The following is a 19,505-nucleotide window of genomic DNA, read 5'->3' as shown; positions in this document are numbered from 1 at the left end:
ACGGAGATAACGAATATTATTTTCGCTGCGAGTCACAGCCTCTCTCTGTAAACAAATACTGGAACAAATTGCTTCATTGGAAGAAATGGCGGAAGGTCTTATCGAAACACCACAGGGGTTTCTGGCTGTAATTGGCATAATTCGTTGACAGAGCAGACTGCAGTCCATGATGTGGCACAGTGATGAACTGACTGATCATGGCTTTAGGTCTCTAGATTGGCCTTTTCAAAAATATTTAGAGACACTGCGCAATTACTTAATATGCAAACATGTGGGATACTGTGAGTTCCACTGGTTTGTTCTATTTGCTTGGAAAATTATTTACTAATGTTAATCCTAAAAAAATCCTAATAGTGTCATACTGTATATTTCCTCATGTCATGTCATCATAACCAGCTAAAAACTTTCCTTTAATCAACCATATAGTAATTTAAAATGATTTTGTATGAACTGGTGGAAGTGGATGTTCATCAGCCCCTTGTAAGTTTCACATTACTGTCGCAGTCGAGGTTTCTCTCGGAGTGGGTCACATTGTGCAGAACCCACCAGCACAGATCACAGTCCCAGAAGTACACATCACACTGCTGCTGGGAAACTACTGCTCCTTTCAATGTGAGTAAACTACACACTAAAGTACAGCATACTTTTTTTTTTCCCTCCTCCTTCCTCACAGAGTACTTTAAAACATTTGCTCGCGTTCTTTCTCTCACACTTTTTTCTTAAGGACATTTTGAGAGATAGCGGCAGTTCAAAAAAAAAAAAATGGAACGGAAGGTTCTTTAGAAAATGCATTTCAAATGGCTTATCCAGTAGGTAGCCCCAGAGGACACCTCAGGGATAAACCTTGGCAAGAAAGGAAGATAGAAGGAAAAAAGTGAAATTGGAAAGAAGACACAGCCGTGACTAAAACAGTAGAAATATATAGAGAAAAAGGTATCCTCTTAACCTGCCGACGCCTCTTCAGAGGAGTCGCAGCGCTCCATATCAGTATTCACTCTCTGAGCACTCTGCTGTGTTCTGTGTGTAAAAAAGCCGAGATCCGCTGATGTCTCTTGCCCCAGACGGTCTCATATTTAGACAGCCGGCGCAGGTGATTTCTAAATGACTCACACCACAGTCAGACGCTGTCCCACTTTAGTTTTTGTTGTTTCTTCTTTGGCGTTATCGTTGATTTACTGCGTCGTGAGCGAATCAGCGGAGTGATGGAATTGTGCTCGATAAAAAGGGGATTAATGTTTTATTTTAAACTAAACAAAACACGAAACTAAGGAAATTGATGTCAGGGAGAGGTCAGCTGGACAGCGGCTGCCAAGTTTTTGTGTGCGAAAAGACGAACGGAGGAGAGGAGAGAGAGGGAGAGATGAGGGCTGAAAGAAAAGGCGAGAGGAAAAAGGAGAAATCAGTAAAAATGGGTTTTGGGGGGTTGAGAGAAAATGAGCAGAAGGAACTCTTCAACTTTCACTCACATTCCCAGATGTGTTGTAGGCAAGACGTAGCCTTTGAAAAGCTTGTGGCAAAATAGGCAAAATACGAACACGCACACCCTCACTCACTTTCCCTCTTTCTCATATACTTTCTCTTTTTCTCTCTGACTCTCTCGTATTTTTCCTGCTACCTCTTTCACACCCTCTCCACATCTCCTCGTCTTTATCTTTCTCCCTGGGCATCTCCATTCCTTAGTGGCAAGCCCAGCTGGGGGTGTTCTGTGGTACTATGAGTGAACCTTCACTGTCTCCTTCAGCAGGCATGCTGTCCCTGCACAACACACACACACACACACACACACACACACACACACACACACACACACACACACACACACACACACACACACACACACACACACACACACACACACACACACACTTGCTTCCCCTGCTATCTTTGATTTCACTAAAAAAATATCTTTGCATTCGCCTTCTCTTCTTCACCTATATAAATATGTGACTGGGTCAAAATTTATCATTTACAAAATTAACCTCACTTGTGATTTGATGCTGACATTTCCAAGAAGGAATACAGTTTGAATTTGTTTTTATTTTGAAAGCTACCTAAGAAAAGGCCCTGCATTGACCAGCATTCTTTGTTTTGCAATCTACTGTAAAGCCACTAGAGGGAGCTTATATTATGCTGTGCGCCCTCATGTCAGGGATCTGTTTTAAGGAGCCTTTCAAATCTTCTTTCAAATGTTCCTCATTCTGTCCCTGAGAACCATCAATAAGAACCATCCTGCAGCGTCATGTTCTCAACAATGCAGGGATCTTAACCTATTACTTTTACAAGAGGTATACATTTCCATCAGGCGTATGCTTTCTCTCAAACAAAAACAATAATTGCTTCTCATACGTTTGTGTGTTTGATATCTTCTGTGTCTGAGTCTACGTGTGCATGTGCAAGAGGTGATAATTCTACAGTTGCTCGGAAGCTTGAGCGTGGGGGGGTTATAATGACAGTAACACAGAGCATGCCCAGGCGTGCTTTCAATCTGCTCCCCAAACGTAATGAGTCTGGGCAGAAGTCCGGCCATCCCAACTTGATCAAAACCGGGCAGGAAATCTGCAAATGATTTATCGTATCCTGCGGAGATTCATCAGTTTCACATGTCAAAAATGATGCTGAGCCGAAAATTAAAAGGCATCTTTCGTCACCGTTATTTTCCTAATATAGACGGAAAGAGGGAGCATGAAAGCGATTCTGTCAGGGTGGGAGAGGAAAAGTGTTTTATCTGGTTTAATTTAGAGCATATTGCATTGTTATTTGATCTTATTCTGTCTGTGTCCATTTTTACTCAGATCCCTTCCTCAAGAATAAGGATGTTATAGAACTATATAAGTTGTTTGAATGAGAGATATCACCTAAACCTATTTTTCAAAAAAGTACATTACAAATTATTTGATTAATTAATATGGCTTATCACCAACATACATGCAAACACGTCTCCATACTTCATGAACTATTATTAGTTTTTAGTGATTTATGGACACCTTATAGATTCGCATGCACATTCAGTCTTACCTGATGAGCACCTTTGCCCCTCTGCCTTTTATCAGCCTGCAGACGACTAATGCATATTGCCAGTTAATCATAAATTTTTTTTTCTGTCCATGTCCCTTCCTAATAGGAGTTGGGTGACATGACAGCGTCTGAGTCCCGGAGTTGTCCCGCCGTAACGTTACACGATCGTCCCTCTCATGTTACTAAAACAAGCCTCGGCCGAGGGGGGATTCGCCGTGCTCCGCTCTTCTCCTCTCCCTCCGCTCCTCCTGGCCTTTTCCTGTGACAGGGCTGCCGATGATACAGATCCGCTGTGACATTTTACATTGTGCTCCCTAATTGCAGCAGCTGATAGTGGGATAGCTCACATACAGCTGCATATTTCCTCTTTCTCCCCTTTTTCTTTTTTTTTCGAGGTGGCTTGGATGGAGCGGTGGACTGGTTTCGAGTAATTTCATTGTTCTCATGTTGTCTGATGGTATGTTAGGTGTTTCTCCCTGTTTTATAACTCTATAAGTCTACAGTAGCACTTCATCATATATAAAACCCATTCATTTAATTAAAACTGTAAAGGCCTTTTTTTTACTGTTTGTTTTAAAAATCTAATTTTCAGCATTTACATAAGTGAATGAACAGTTTCCGTGGTTCTGTCCATTCTCTCCTTCGCTCTGGTGCCGCGTCCTCAAGCGTCTCAGCCTATGACTCCCAAACGGAGAGCCAGGATAAACCTGTGTGACAGATGCAGCTCTAATTATACAGTTGTTTTAAGACTGTCAGGTTGCAGGGATAAGGGAGCCATTTGGGAAAGTGAAGGAGGAGGGTGTGGAGTAGTAGGAGACGGAGGGGGAGCGGGGGCGACGGTTTGATGGACGGACATTGTAACACCAGCATCTGGTGATAGCTGCAGCTGCCGTATCGTTTTCCCACCGCCAGCTTGCCAGCTAAATAAATATTGCCACGATCTGTCTTGTACTAGCAAGTGTAAATTACTTTAACACGTCAATAACTAGTTTACAATGATGTTTTTTCCTGCCATTTCAGAACACATATTGATTTCACATTGCTGTTAAATGGCTTGAGCATTGTTTCCCCTCACTCTGCACTTTGTGTTTCACATAGACTCCCAACGAACTTGACAGGAACAGGAGAAAGAAAAGGGAAAACCTGTATTGATCATGCAGTCACTCCACGTTTTCACTCTATAACTAAGTACAAAATTGAATTTTATCATATGGAATTTAGTGTCTGTATAATATCAGATTGGTGTTTGTTTTAATATGGTGTTTTTACACTACTGTATATGCTTTTTAAATGACGTGTTTACTGTAGTTGGGTTATTGGGTTAATAATTTCTCAACTGGGAAGGTTGCATTTAGTGTAAAAAAGAAAAACCTGTCTCGCCGTATCTGACTTTCTCTTGCTCTAAGTAAAGCCGATTATAATTAGCAAAGAAGACAAGTCTTTGGTGACAATGTTACCAGTATAATTTTCATTATACGCCATTTCAACATTTTCCTCAATAGTAGAGAGAAGTAATTAGTTGAGAAAAGTGGTTCAGTAAGAAACAATGCCTGCCTACAGTACACATTTTCTGTGTGTGTGTGGTTTGTGAAAATAGACAAAGAAACCATAGAATGCACAGAATGTTTGAGGTTGTTTTTGTGTCGATATGCACATGTGCGCATCTTGAAGTGGGAGCACGCACGTGTGTGCACCCATGAAGCATCTTCGCAGGCTACTTGCACTTCTCCAGTGTGTGTGTGTGTGTCTATTTTCATTCATATGGGTTCCTCCTCTAGAGGACAGATGTTGGGAAACCCACAAAAATCAGAGCTGAAGCCGCACTATAATCACCGCGATTTTAATCAAGGTCTCACATTGTGACCCACTTATTTTCTCACAGTACTGATTGCACTGCAGTGCAGTGACGACTAGCATTACAAAACTGCAGCCTGTGATTAACCTTCACATCATATACATGTCCCCTAACCAGCATACAGCGAATCCTAATCCCAAAATTACATCCACTTGGACTGGAAAACCTCTCCCTTTGTCAAATTTAAACATTTCTTCCCTCCTCATCCTCCCGTCCTCACATCATACGAGGATGATGCCTGCTTCCTGCTCATGAGCAAATTGAGGCATGTCTGAGTGTGTAATACTCAGCTGACATATTCCTGTCAGACAGAATAATATTTTTGTTCAACCATGTACAGACACTGTGACCTGCCAGCTTTTAACTCTTAGCTAAAAGTCGAGCTAAAAGTATTCACAAAATCTGATACAAACAAAATAAACAACTCTGTTATAGACTTTTGTGGACGTAAGGAAATCAAACCTTCATTTTTCATTTTCACCAGTGTTATAATTTTAACATCAGCGATAATAAAGCAGATTGATTATTCATTCTCGTGCTCCAACACCATTTAATTGTGTAGCCGGAACCCTCCAACTTGGGGTCAACAGGGCCCTCGCTCATTTACACACACACACACACACACACACACACACACACACACACACACACACACACACACACACACACACACACACACACACACACACACACACACACACACACACACACACACACCCACACACACACACACACACACACTCTCTCTCACACAAATTCTAAAAAATCTCTTTTCTTCTCCCCCTCCCAGATGCTCGCACTGTGCCTTCTCAAAGCCCCCACAAAAACATGCCCAGACTGGAATTTGCCAAAATATCCTTTCTCCTATCAAACACACACTGTGCCTCATCTCGGTCCCTTCCCACTTACTCCTTCAACATCTTAATTAATACCCCTTAGGAGGCATATCGCCCCGCAGAGCCACAGAGACTCACTGTGGTGATGGTGGATTCTCCCGGTAAACGCTCACCACAGATGCTGTGGGTTCATTTTAAACCACATCACTAAACTGTCGCTTCACTTTGAATCCGTCCCTCGCAGATTCAACACACTGGTTCACGAGCAGTTGTCAGATATTGTGTTTCATTTCAAACTTTCCTCCTGTTACACAAACACTGCTGATGAGAATATAAACGCAGGTAGTGACTCTGAACTATTAGAACATTTTTACTATTAAATATATTTAATAATTCATTAATATTTTTGTGAAATGCGAGGGTGTGTTATTTGATAGCTTGGTAGTTTAAAAAGTCAAACTGCTACAAAGTCAGATGCCTTTTCATTCCATTCGTATGACAGCCATACAACCTATACCATACCTGTAGAGATGCAACAGTCTCCGTCCCCTCATGTCTCTCCTCTCGCCTCTGCTCCTGTTCAATAGCTAATGGATCGTTGTGGTTTCCAGGGTCTGCTCCAAATGTTCTCCTGTGGAGATCGCGTAAGAAGTGCCCTCAGCTGGTCCCTCCGTCTGCCATTAGGCCTCTCCACACTTTTTATCCCTGGACCTCCAAGACCTCAAACTGCCAAATGAGTTGAATTATGGCCAGTTATGTGGAGTGGACCCGGCGTCACAGGGGAGAGGCCTGAGTCAGTGGAACTAACCACACTCCTGACCATTAAAAGGCAGCCTGACACTGCCTCTTCATCTTCCCCCACCGTGCTCTCAAAGGCCAGCATTGCAAACCCATGTCTCCCCAGAGGAGAGACGCAGTACAGCAAACCTACCAGTGAGACAGGCAGGCAGCCATCCACTCTTTCAGGCAGGCAGGAAAGCAACTAGCTCCCACATCATTAAAATTAAGCACCTCCTGGACTCTCTCTCTTTTTGTTTTCAGGTATTTTCCTTTCCTCTCACCCATTTTGCCCTATATTTTTGCCCTATATCTTCACCTGCCTTTCAAATGTCTCTTCCCTCCATGTTCTTCAATCACTTCTCTTGCCAGGTTTCTTTTTTTTCCCTCTGTGCCCTCCAGCTATGTGGGCGGGGTTTCAGGGTTATAACTACACAAGGTTAATTGCCGCAGCTAAAACAAGCGTGTGCGACCGGGGCCCCAGCTACTGTATAAAGGAGGTCATCTAAGTCAGGCAACGCTCGCAAATGTACTCACAACATCCATACATGGATGCTGACCACGCCGGCCTAGGACACCACTGTTTGCTCCCCTCCTGGTCGCACACACGCATACACACACAGCCCTGAATTTGATCTGTCACAATAACAGGAGCATCATGGCATGATGGATTCAGCCCCTTTCCCCCCCTGCTCTTCTCTCCCCCTCCTGCTTCTCTCTGGTAATCTTGATGCGGTGTGTAATGTTTGCTGTAGCCAGCGGCTGAAATTGAATGAGTGATACAACCAGAGGTGCTGGGATTACTGTGGGCAGAATTGATGCTATCTGTCCAATGATGTGTTATTTTGTGGAAGTGAGGCAACAAACCGGAGAGAGAAATGGTCGCAGCACTCTGTATGATTTTACAGTTTAAGTGGTGAAAGACAAATAGAATAACAGTGATGTGCTAGCAGGGGTTGTAAATGGTTGAATAATTTTCCTCGATTTCAACATTCATTTATCTTTCCTGTAGTCTTTTGCGGGGCTTCGCGCGGCAGCTTGAATGCTATTTATCGCTCTCGTCTGCTCCACAATTGCAGCATCAGCTCGCTCAGCGCCCCGTCTTTAGAGGTGAGACAGGTTGCGTCCAGTCCCTGCTCCTCTAATAAGGTTGGCTCAGAGAAGGGTCAGAGGTAAACTAATGACACCGCCAATAGATGCTTCTTCCTGGAAGCTTAAGCCCGGGCTGAGCAGGGACTGGGCTTGTGGGAATAAAAGTGTGCTGCTTTGAGACTCAGCAGGCTGCACCTGGGTCAGACGCTAACCATTGAAAAGACTAAATTCAGCTCTTTCTGCCAGTTTGGGGGCACAAGCTGAGGGTCCTGTGCTATTGTTGTGGGGTTAGGTTAAAGCCGTCCAGATTGCCAGAGCAGCTGACAACCATTCATCATGAATTCAGCAACAGCTAAACACTGTTTAGCTGTAAAGTTCTGCTTAGGTAGGTCGGAGGCTTTAGACAAAACTTAAAGAATAGAGACAAAAAAAAAATCTCTATTCACCGTTGTGCACAATATATTTTAAATTAAAGGTGGTATCATTAAAGCTATGAAACAGTACTTGCAACTAGTTCTGGGCGATATGGAAAAAAAATTACGATAATTTTTTTCAGTCGATATCTATATATATATCAGGATATAAACAAATCACTATTTCTGTAATTTCCACCCTAGATGGTTAAAAGTTTAGTGGTATTACCTGTCTTTTTGGGAACATGCTTTTAACACAAATTGCAGTGCACGCTACTCTGCTACTTGTTGGCAGAGTAGCGTGACCCTTCTTTTCCAGCGTGACTGTCTTCTTCTGTAGCGCTGTCGCTCGAGGTTTCGTTAACATTTTCTGTCGCTCACACTCCTGACTGGTGTGCACGTCAGGAACCCAAACATTATCATGTGTGCTGCTGCCGGCTGCTACTCCTACACTCTGTGCTGTGTGTGTCAACCTAACCAGCCGTGGCTGTAACTCTATTCCAGCCACAGATTAGTTCAGCGTAGCACTATTGTCATTATCATTGGCTGTTTGTGTTGTCCGTCAAAACATGGATGAGTGAGTTCCATCGACTGTGTCTTATATTTCTATCGAGGAAAAGTTGTTTCGCGACGATTATCTTTATCGTTTTATCGCCCAGCCCTATTTGCAACTGTAATTTACAGTGTGTGTTTATATGTAATAAAAACACAGAGGCAGAGAGAGACTGTGCTATTGGGTTTGAGGGAAAAAATGAAAAAGTAAGGGCTATTTTTCTCCCCTATGTAAACAGCTGGCAGCATCCCATGCTTGCACAATTAATGGGCAACTAATTGGCAATAATCATTTTTAAGCAAATTTAGAGTAGGCAGTTACCCCTGGAACAAACAGCTGTTGGTGGAACCTTCTGGCAATATAGCATGGATGTTTAAGGATGTAGCTGATCTATGCTTAAAGGGGGGGGTCCATTCACAAACACTTATATACCAACTATTGGCTCACACATGCGCAAGGTTTCCCATCTGCATTTACCAGCAGGCATAGAGGATCTGCTGTATGCAGCATACTGGAGCAATGCATAAAAACAAATCAGTATGAATCCAACTGTACTGCACTTATTTAGTCTTACATATAGTATACTGTGTTTGATTTGAAATGCTCTCAACAGAGGATTCATATGTTCAAAACAATATGGCTAAAAAGTCCTTAACACAATTGAGAAATCATTGTAAAATACATTGCTGCCTCTCTTTTAAGGTTTTATGGTTTTTAAGGCCTCCAAAGGTTTTAAATACTGGTTTTCTAAACTACATGTAGTCCCAGGTGTATCAAAGTTTTCATTGCTGGTTCCTTTAATTGCTGTAATACAACTGAGATCACCACGTACTATCACTTAGTATAAGGTGTTCTTGCTTAGGTAGGTCATCCTGGTGACACTGATGTGACACTGGATACTCTGGTCAGATGTCTGCCCAACTATTTGGCTCTATAGAGTATATACCACCGTAATCACCAAATTGCGTACACACATAGATATCAGCCCCCTAAATATTCCACTTAAAATTAAAATCATTGTATTATCCTGTAGACATTTTTGAAAATGTCAAAAAGCATATTTTATAATGTTACAGAAAGTGAGGGGGGGGGGGAGAGTTCCTGTACCTGCCCCTTTGTTCGGATCTGGGCAAAGATTAAATGGGTTCCCTTTCTGTCTGTTCAGTAGTTTTTGTGTCATCCTGCTGAGAAGCAGACAGGGGTGAATACAACCTCCTTAGCAGAGGTAATTCCCTCATCTCATTCATCATATTGCACATAGTGTCTGAGGTGTAACACCATGCAAAGCTGTTCCTACTTTCCCGCAGCGGATTTCTTTCAGGTCATATATAATATTTTTCATTAGTCTAGTTTTTGAGTGATTTGTTGGATTGGTTGGTTGAATAGTTTTGATGTGGAAGAGCAGCATTAGAGAAACCGGTGGTTACTTTGTATTTAAAGATTCTGAATATCTTGGGAGTAATCCTTGAACACTGTGAGCACGATACACACTGTATGAAGTTTGTGGTACTTATAAAATTTGAACTTCGGTTAAAGAGTGGAGTATATGTGGTTGAGTTAAAGAACCAGTTTTTCAAACCTTAGTCAAGGAGAGGCAGCAATGCATTTTTTTACAATGATAATTTCTCTATCGTGTCAAGGATTTCTTTGCCATATTGTTTTGAACATACTTGTTGAATCCTCTATTGAGAGCATTTAAGGTCAGACCTCTGCAGTGTGAATCTATGTAGTTGGGATTTCATTCAGCTGAAAGGATCCCTGCCAAGGTCTTGATTCAATAATGAAATACTATGAAACAGTACAGTATTGGCAGGGAGGACAGAACCTTGTGGTTGGCAGACAAGCAGGGAGTGAGCATTGAATTAAATCAAACTGTGCTTTGCCGTATAACTCATCTGGCCTGGAGTTACTCAGACTGAAAACCAAATAGGACGAGAAGAAAAACGATGGTGGAGCTACAGTTCACTTGATGGAGGTACGGTGACAGTCTCTCCGACACTCGCTCTGGAGGCCTCTTGTACACAGTGATGCACAAATTAATTTAGATGATGAAGTCTCTTCTGCTTTAAGCCTTCCGCTTGATGAAAGGTGGGGGGGAAAAGGGGAGAGAATGGGTGTGTGGGATGCTGAAAAGTAATGTCAAACATCCTGATTGTGAGACGGGAATGGATTAAAGGCATTGTTTGAGCTGGAAGAGGCACCTTCCATACCGCTGGCTGCCATCTTATCTCGCCCCCCAACAGTGGTTTAATCTGTTGGTCGAGCACGCCTGCAAATAATTTCTATCCGTCAGACAGACAATGGAGCTGCCACCTTGTTGTGCATCATGGATTACTGTACTGTGCATCCTGTCCCGCCCCTACATAGACCCCTGACAAAGGACTTATTTGAATATCCAGCCATGGCTAATTTGTATGTGTTGCATGTGGGAACGTGCACGCGTACAAGCTTAAAAGTCCATACAAAATATACATACACACTTGTTTTAACATGCGCACACACACTTCTTTGTGCACATGCCTATAGGGGGCATTTGCATAGATTTTTGCTCATTTAGTTGATGTTGAAAGTCAGGAATTATTGCTTCCAATCCTTATGGCTAAACTGTAAACAAACTGAATAGAGCAGATTCAATTAACTCCGTCTAACTTAACATATAATTACATGAAAGCACAGAGAGTGAGGAGTGGGAGATAATGGAGTTTGTTGCCCTTGAACCTTCACCCCGCTTTCCCCATTTGTTTATCAAATTAATTTAAGCCAGTAGATTTGTTATGCTTGGGCTTAAATACATATAATCACCCATTTTAGCTTCATATTACACTTGTGCTTAAGCTAATTAATCCTCAATGTTTATCATGCACAAACAGTGATGGCTTTGCATTATACATCCACAGAAGTGAGGGTCTTTTAACTTTTATCCCAAATGGTAATTATGTGGTGCCGTCACAATTTACTCCTTGTCCAAACACACATCTTGCCCTTGTTTTTACACAAACATTGGTGAATGACATTGAATGACAGGGGTCTTAATGAAGGCACGTTTTTTTTTACACTCGAAAATCTTCTGCCCTTCAAAACAGAAATAAAATATAAAAGAAACCCACGTTGTTGTTTTTGAATTTTTTTTAACACAATCAGTTTTCCTGAGAATTTGATATAATACTGTTGAGACTGACATGAGCTGGTGACAGCTGTGCTTCATCTCATACGATGATGTGTTAAACAAAACACTGCCCACATGTTTGCCCTAAACTAAGTAGCCCTTAACTGCTTGGACAGACAGCAGGCTGTTGCACTTTATGTATTTGTTTATTTTCAAGATAAGGGGCCTCTTTTATGGATAAGCAGCTGACGCTCCTGCTCTGTCAAGCTGGGACAGGCTGAGGGAAGATAAAATAGAGTCTGTTAATCTGGTGCTGGTGAACAGAGAGAGCGATGTTATTGACCTACGCTGGCAGCAATGTGTTTCAATTATACACCGCCATCCATTTGTCAGGCAAGCGGAGCGATGGGGGGGACACCGAGTTCAGGCCTGGGTTACAGTCATTCTCCATCACTTATGATGTGTCTTTGGAAAGCACTTTAATTGAATTACCCAATTTATTCTTCAAGCAACAATGCCCTGGCCCAGACCCATGACGTGAGACAATTAGATACAAGTTTAAAATCAGGCAGTTTGCATACTTCATCTTTTTATGGTGTACACAGGGACAGAGACAGCTAACTTATGGTGACTTTCTTCCCCTCTTCATCCTGAATAAATTCTATTAATGTGAGTGATGCGACTTTATCAGTTCCATCGTACACCTTCTTTAAAACTGTCTGACGCGCGACATCATCAAGCCTTTAATACGGTAAGTGGGGCTGCCCATGTGTTGCCATCCACCCATGGACTGTATCTGGTCATTTTTCAGCAAAAAACTCCCAGTGGTTTGGGAATGGGCAATTGGGCAATTGAGACTTAAATGTATTATACTGTAAAAGTATGGATAACTCTTGTTGATGTACAAGCAAGTTACTTTTGAACAATGCTGAAACTTTATGGGATTGTTATTAATTCATCCAATCCATCATAGCCCACACATGAAATGCACTCTGCATAAAAACAAGTGTTAAACATCCAAAAGTCTGTTTTCTTAGCGGGAGAGAAAAAAAAAAAAGCTGCATATGCAAGCCACATTGTCAAAAGTAGGGTTCACTGGTTTAGCTGAGTTTTTTCCCCTCCTCGTTTCCCACTACTCTCTTCCAAGCAGATTTCCTTGAATATTTCCCCACGATATTTGCAAATTGCGCGTGGATGAGCGTGATTAATTCTAATCAAGTTCAATTTATTCTGCTAGAGCAGCTGGAAGAGGCCTAAGTGTTGTCTGTGTTCTATCTGTGAGCTGTCTGACAAGATGGCGAGGCTGTCGATCACCTCGGCCCCAGTTCCAGGTGTAGGGAAGGTGCTTGTGTCAGACGCACACTGGCCTACTTGCACTCTGGCCCCAGCACCTGGCTCTTCACCAATCTGATTGTCAGTTCATCCATTTTCACCAAGACAACAAGTCTCGCTTTCTGCTCCAGCTATCTGTGTCTAATCAACAGTGTTGCTCTCCCACTATCTCCACAGCTCATCTTGTTAAGGGCGAAGAATAGTGGATAAAAATGTACTCTCTATAAGCGTGTAATGTACACCAATTATGTTAATTTGCAGTGTTGCAGATGGTCCAGTGTTGATTGCAGCTTTAGGATCAGGAGAGGCCGTCTGAAATTTGAACGTGGGAGTCACGTGACACTCATTACTGCACAACCTCAACCAAATATCCCTTTGTCACTCGTCATCCATCTGTGCTCACTGTCTTTGACAGATAAGACTATGCAGAACTCGTGGCAGCTAAAGAGTTGCACAAGTAACAAAGAAACGCATCCATAGTTTTTAATTGGCAGTTCCCCAGTGAAGCTAAATTTGAGTGTTTTCTCAAGACAATCTGCATCATAAGTCGTCTAAAACGGCAACGACTGGGAGATGGAGAGGGGGAAATAATGTGCTACAATGTCCTAATACAAAATTATAATGTCTTTTAAAAAGTAATCACACTCTAAATACACAGCACATTACGAGCTTCACGGTGAATAGAATCATCCAGTTGTGTGCTTCTTTATTTGTTCGTGTGTATTTGTCCCTTGACTGTCAGCCTCTTGGGGACATGGATAGCTATCCGCTCCAGGGCCAGGAGAATCCACTCCAAATGCCAGTCCTCTATGGGAACTGTGACATTCGAAGTGTGCCAAGGTGTGCCGTGCGTTAGGAAAGCATGTGCACTCAGCTGTAAATTCATCATCGTCATCGGCCATGATGCTCTTTGTTCCGGCCGCTGAGGCGAGTCGGTTTAGCCCCCATCTTCTTTTAGACCATGCTAAAGTGAGCCCATGCTGATGTTCAAATGAATGGAGTCCTTTCATAAAACCCTGGCCATTGAACTCTGAAGACGGAATATAGCCTTAAGTCTCACGACCTTTGTGGCGGGGGGTTCCTGCTAGGCATGATTTCTGTTTAGTGAATAAGTGGGGTAATTATGGCGTGGTTGGGGCTGTGCCGCAAATGTCACCAGCAGATAAACAGTGGGAACAACCCTTCCGTAAAGGCCTGATTTATCCACCCTGGACCCCCTGTAGCCTGCAGATGAATTAGGAGCACTTGGGTGTAAAAAAAAACAAACTAGCTTCTCTTGATTTCACTGGAGTTCAAGGATGCATATAATTGGAAGTAGTTTGCAGATAAGGCTCCAGGTTAAATCTTACTTTGTCACACACCAAATATCTCATGCTGTGCTCGAAGGCAGCTGCTAGTTTGATCTCTGGATACCACGGCAAGGGAAGTGTGTGAACTTGTACCAAGATTCCATGTAAGTTGTTTAAAATACTCTGCTCCTTAACAGCTGATAGAGTATACAGGTTTAAAATAATCCATACTTATGGTTTTATGCAGTGCTGTTAAGGAGTGTGAATCTTTAAGTTATCCATTCCAAATCCCCTCCTGCGTGTCCCCGATTGGTGGAAGAAACCACATCCATCGCAGTCCATTAAAGAGTGCCCACTTACGCGTGACTGTAGGGCGGCCTTTATACCATCATGAGCCTGGGGAAATGGGAGAGCGAGCCAGCGTCATTCCATTACCTGCTGAAATGGATGCCCCTGTATCTCCTCCTTGATTAGCTTTGTCTCGAATAACAATGATAGCTTTAAGTGTGTCTAATTGAGGCCGGGCTCGCCCTCCCTCTCTGTGCGAAAGTGCTTACTCATTTTCTCTGTCCTTTTAATAATTACATTATCATTTTACGCCCCTGCCGGTTCCTCGGGAAGAAGGCTGGCGCTTGTGTTGAAGTGAAAGCTCATTATTGGAGCTGAATTATGTGCAGTTTATTGATCCCCATGGTGGATTATGGTGCTCTAAGTTAGTCTAGACAGAATAGTTAGCCAGATGACAGAGAGGAAACATAGAGGCCTCTCGGGAAAGATCCCTGGGCTCAGTTAGCAATTAATGCCTGCCAGGTAATGGAATTTAAGTTTACACTAAATCCACCAATGCCTTGACATTTGAAGTGCCTTATAAAAAAACGTTAACCTAATGAGACGGTGGATAGCAGCAGGGGGATTCTTTTACACACTGTTTCTCTTTCACACTTTTCCTCCCTCTTCCCTTCTTCTTATCTCATCTTGTACAAGCCCAAAAATGCCCCTTTATCACCAACCCATTCTGATACTAAAGTGACTTAAAACTACACAGGACTAGTATGCTGATGCCTTTTGGATGTGTGTTTTCTTCTTTTGATTGATTAGCAAGTTTGATTGATTGGCTTTAGTTGGGTCCATTTCCCAGGCAGGCTTTGCTAATCTCCATCTCAGGTTGTGTGCGGCTGTTTGCGTGATGAAGCACACAATGAGTGGGGGAAAGGCCAAAGTGCTGAGTAAGAAGCCAAGCAGGACATTCGTCTCTATAAAGCCGAGGGTCAGTTTGAAAGCTATCCATCACGATCGCAATGAACACAACACATTACCAGCGGCATGGCCTCCTCGCCTTGTCCTTCAGTGGACATGTGAGGATCTTTGTCACAAGAGGGAGTGAAGGAGTGGTGCATGTGTATTAAGGGCTGGGTCTATTAAGGGCCGACTGCTTTAGTTTCTTAAAACTGCAATAATTGATTGAAAAAAAAAACCAATGAGCTGAAACGGCTTATGAAGCTACAGACTCGGGTGATAATAATTTTATCGGTTGATCACTACGATCAATCCCCTTTTACTTTATCACATTGTTGTTTGACACATTGTTTTTGTAAAAATAAAAATAATAATATAAAAAATAGCAAATGTTAAATCTAAACTAGTTAAAATTTTCATCCCTGGTCTGGGTGTCTGAAAAGAGAATTGGTCAGTTACTCTGTTTACCTACTCCCCGGCCACAGCTGTGTGTTTTTTTCCCCGTTGTCCCTCCATCCATCCGAGGTAATTTTCTTCAAATTCAGCACAAACATTTACTTGGATTTAAGGAGGAACTGACTGGATTTGTTTTAGTCAAAGGTCAATGTCACTGTGACCTCACATTCATCCCATCGTTGCAAATGTGATAAACCAGTCACGCCCGGAGGGAATTTAATTGCATATGACTCAAACATTCACTTTGGACTCCAGGATGCACTTATTAGAATTTGGTAGTGAAAGGTCAAGGTCACTGAGACATCATAAAACACATCTTTTGGCCACGTCTCAAGAATCCATACGCTAATTATGAAGAAATACACTTAATGCCTTTAACTAAATTCTTTTAAAGTCTTTACTACAAATATTATGAGTCTGGAAAGACATTGATGTAAACTGTAACTTGACTGGTTGGCAGAGACAAGGCCACGAGGCAGTAATTCAAATTTATTATTGATGTTTAGTTGTATAGCGACAAATATATAGCAATGCCACATGCTGCAGCATTATAGCCTAAGCTAATTGCCAATGCCTATTAGATTTATCTCTCAATAAAATCCATGTCCATCTACTTGGCTGGGAAAAATGTGATCGCTTTTACATGTTGGTGTTTAGGACACACTTTTAACTGGGGCAGGCTGCCAGTTGCTAAACTCCGCACTAAAAGATGGCCTTAATGAAAAATACTGGATAGTCAGGCAGTGTGCCGCACCTGTTAAAGCAGCCTTGTACGTGCCGGGTGTGAGACAGGGAGCCAACAACTTTACCTCATAATGAGGCCAATATCTAGCTCAAAGCCTGTCTGTGCCTTTTGTGTGGTTTACCATGTCCTTGCTTCATAAGCCTTGATAATGTTAGTAAATACATACAGGGGCATGGATAAACTGGCTGTAATCCACACTACCCCTAGATGGAAGAGCGAGGGAGCGCTGCGGGGAGAGAGAGATAGAGAGGGGAGAGAGGCGGCTGAATAGACTGGTTTTACTGTTCCTCTGCCGACCTAGAAAAACACAGCAGCCCTGACCTTGCATAGCAGAGCCCTTATATATCTAATGATCTCTGAGTACCTTAATGATACAATGTGTTCTCTCTCCCACTCTTTCCTTCCATTTTGCCTATCCTTCTTTCATGTCGTCCTCTCCCTGTTTCCTCTCCTTTTTCGCACAAGCTTGTGCGCACACACACACACACACACACACACACACACACACACACACACACACACACACACACACACACACACACACACACACACACACACACACACACACACACACACACACACACACACACACACAAAGTACACGGCCTTGAAAAACCCAGTCAGCAGTTTGGCCTAGGAGTCTAGCAAATGAGCTGTCCTATTGAAATAGAAAGGAGAGTGCTCTGTGCTGCAGAAAATGCTGCTATAGCAAGCCTCACAGAAGAGGGACGGGGGAATTACTTGTTCGGACAAAGAAACATGAGAATGTCCTTTCACTACAAATGTACCAATTTACATTTAGACGTCCATTTAGACATCCATTTCCACCATACTTTATTTCTTTCTCCTCTTCTTTTTACCCACCACCCCCACATCTCATTTCATTATCATTCATAAAACATTAGTGGAAGAGTGAGGAAAAAAACTTCAAAATTTCAATTTTTCTCATTGATTCCAGCCCTCTTTCCTTCCTTCTCCTCCCAGCTTACACCATGGGTTTGAACACTCACAGTGTGGTCGGACTCCTGCAGTTTAATGGCGACGGCACTGTTACACAGCTCAGCTCCATCGCATCAAAGATGACTAACCAACCATAGTACCCTCTTACATTCTCAGAGCGCGGAGCTGAACACTGTGTAATCATCTTCTATCCCACCAAGAGTGTGTATTTTTAGACACGATGGGTCTGTAGTGATTGGACTCACCGATCAAGCATCAAAACCCACAATTTTACTTTGAGTCATAATAATAATAATAATAAAATCGTGTTTTTAAGTCTTCATTAGGCTGTCGAGTTCCCCGGCCATTTTGTCAACGTGTGGAAAACAGCTTCTCCTGGCTTAAGTCATTCATTCTAGCGTCTAATTCCCTCTCTTTGGCCACTTAAAGCATAAACCTCCATTTAGTCCTGGTATTCCCGCCTCTGGCTCTATCTGCCCACAGTAATTAAGATTCCATTCTGCTCTGAATAGGAACGTTAAGATGGAGGGTTATCACTGGGCTTCTGTAGGCTCACCCAATGAAACACCTATAGTGACCTCTCTGATTTAGCCAAAAAGGGGTCCCTCCCGCCCCTCCCTCGATATCCCCCTAGGCCTTCTTGTTGTGTGGTCCCCTCTCTTCGGCTCTCTCATTACTCTGCGTGCGAAGGCGTGGGAGGCGGGTGGCGGGTGGCGGTGGGAGAGCGGGGCGGTTGCAGAGGAGGGCTTCTGTCCCTGGATGAGTGAGTGTGGATAAGAAGTTGTTTGAATTCATAATTGTGCTCTTGTGAAGGGGGAGATTTGTAAAGCAAGGCTGGGTTCATTGTGTGGCAGTGCGAGTCCAGTGGAGGGTGTGAGATGCTCAAAGCTAATGTAATCTACGCTATTAGAGAGGGTTAATTAGCTGCTGAACTGGAGCCTGAAGAGCAGGCAGAGCAGGAGAGACACCGAGAGTGCGACACAGAGAGGGGGCAGAGAGAGAGGAGGGCGGGCAGTGGGGATAGAGAGGTCTTCAGGGAGTCATTAGAGACTGCTTGTTGTAATACAGCCACACAGTCAATAGGACTACTCTGAGGAGCAGAAGAAAGACGTGGAGGGACGAGTTCACACCACGAAAAATGTCTGGATGTCAGCAGCTCTGCCACCGTGCATATGTTGAGAAACCAGAGATTTATTTTATCGTTTTTTGTTTTTATCTACTGCCAAATAAAGTTTTGTTTTTGTTTTTCACCTAAAAAAATTGTTGTGATTGGTTTGGCCATTATAAAAATATTCTAAATATCGATCAGTGACACAGCATCACCACTTTTTCACATATATACCAATATTATGATAAATGAGTTCTCTGCTATTTCATGGGAAAGTTGAAAAAATCAAACATGATTGTTTTGTTTTGGTAATATTGAACTCTCTTTGTTTTTAAGTCTTGTCAATGGAGCGCTCATTATGGTGTGCCTTACTATATGGATTTCATGCTGAAGTTATTTGTGCATGTTTTTATTTTATTTCATTTATTTAACAGTACACAGTAGAGAAAAAACAAAAAAAACAAAATTCAAGCTTTTTTCTGTGTTGGCCCTTCAACTTCCGGTCGTTGCTGTGAATAAATATCGCAGCGCAGTGATGTCATGTTCGACCCTAACAACTTTTTAAAGGGCTGTCTACAAATTTTCAAATTAAGCAGTTCCAATTGAGAAGTATTGATTTCTTAAAACTGGTATGAATGTTTAAACCAAACAGAAATTCTCTTTTGTTCTTGAACCTGCCTTCTTTGTTCTTGAACCTTTTTATGGTTTGCATTGTCGTGCACACAAAGATGC

At 42.5% G+C, this 19,505-nt stretch overlaps 1 protein-coding gene across 1 annotated transcript in view; it reads left to right on the top strand.

Moving 5' to 3' along the window:
• Positions 1–19,505, top strand: part of LOC118115277 (ultraviolet-B receptor UVR8-like) — a 304,574-nt gene that overhangs the window by 58,347 nt on the left and 226,722 nt on the right. The gene's annotated exons all lie outside the window — the stretch shown is intronic.

The sequence above is a fragment of the Hippoglossus stenolepis genome, chromosome 9, assembly GCF_022539355.2.
Source record: "Hippoglossus stenolepis isolate QCI-W04-F060 chromosome 9, HSTE1.2, whole genome shotgun sequence".
In the NCBI taxonomy this organism is placed as follows: domain Eukaryota; kingdom Metazoa; phylum Chordata; class Actinopteri; order Pleuronectiformes; family Pleuronectidae; genus Hippoglossus; species Hippoglossus stenolepis.
This window is presented reverse-complemented; position numbering and strand designations above follow the sequence as displayed.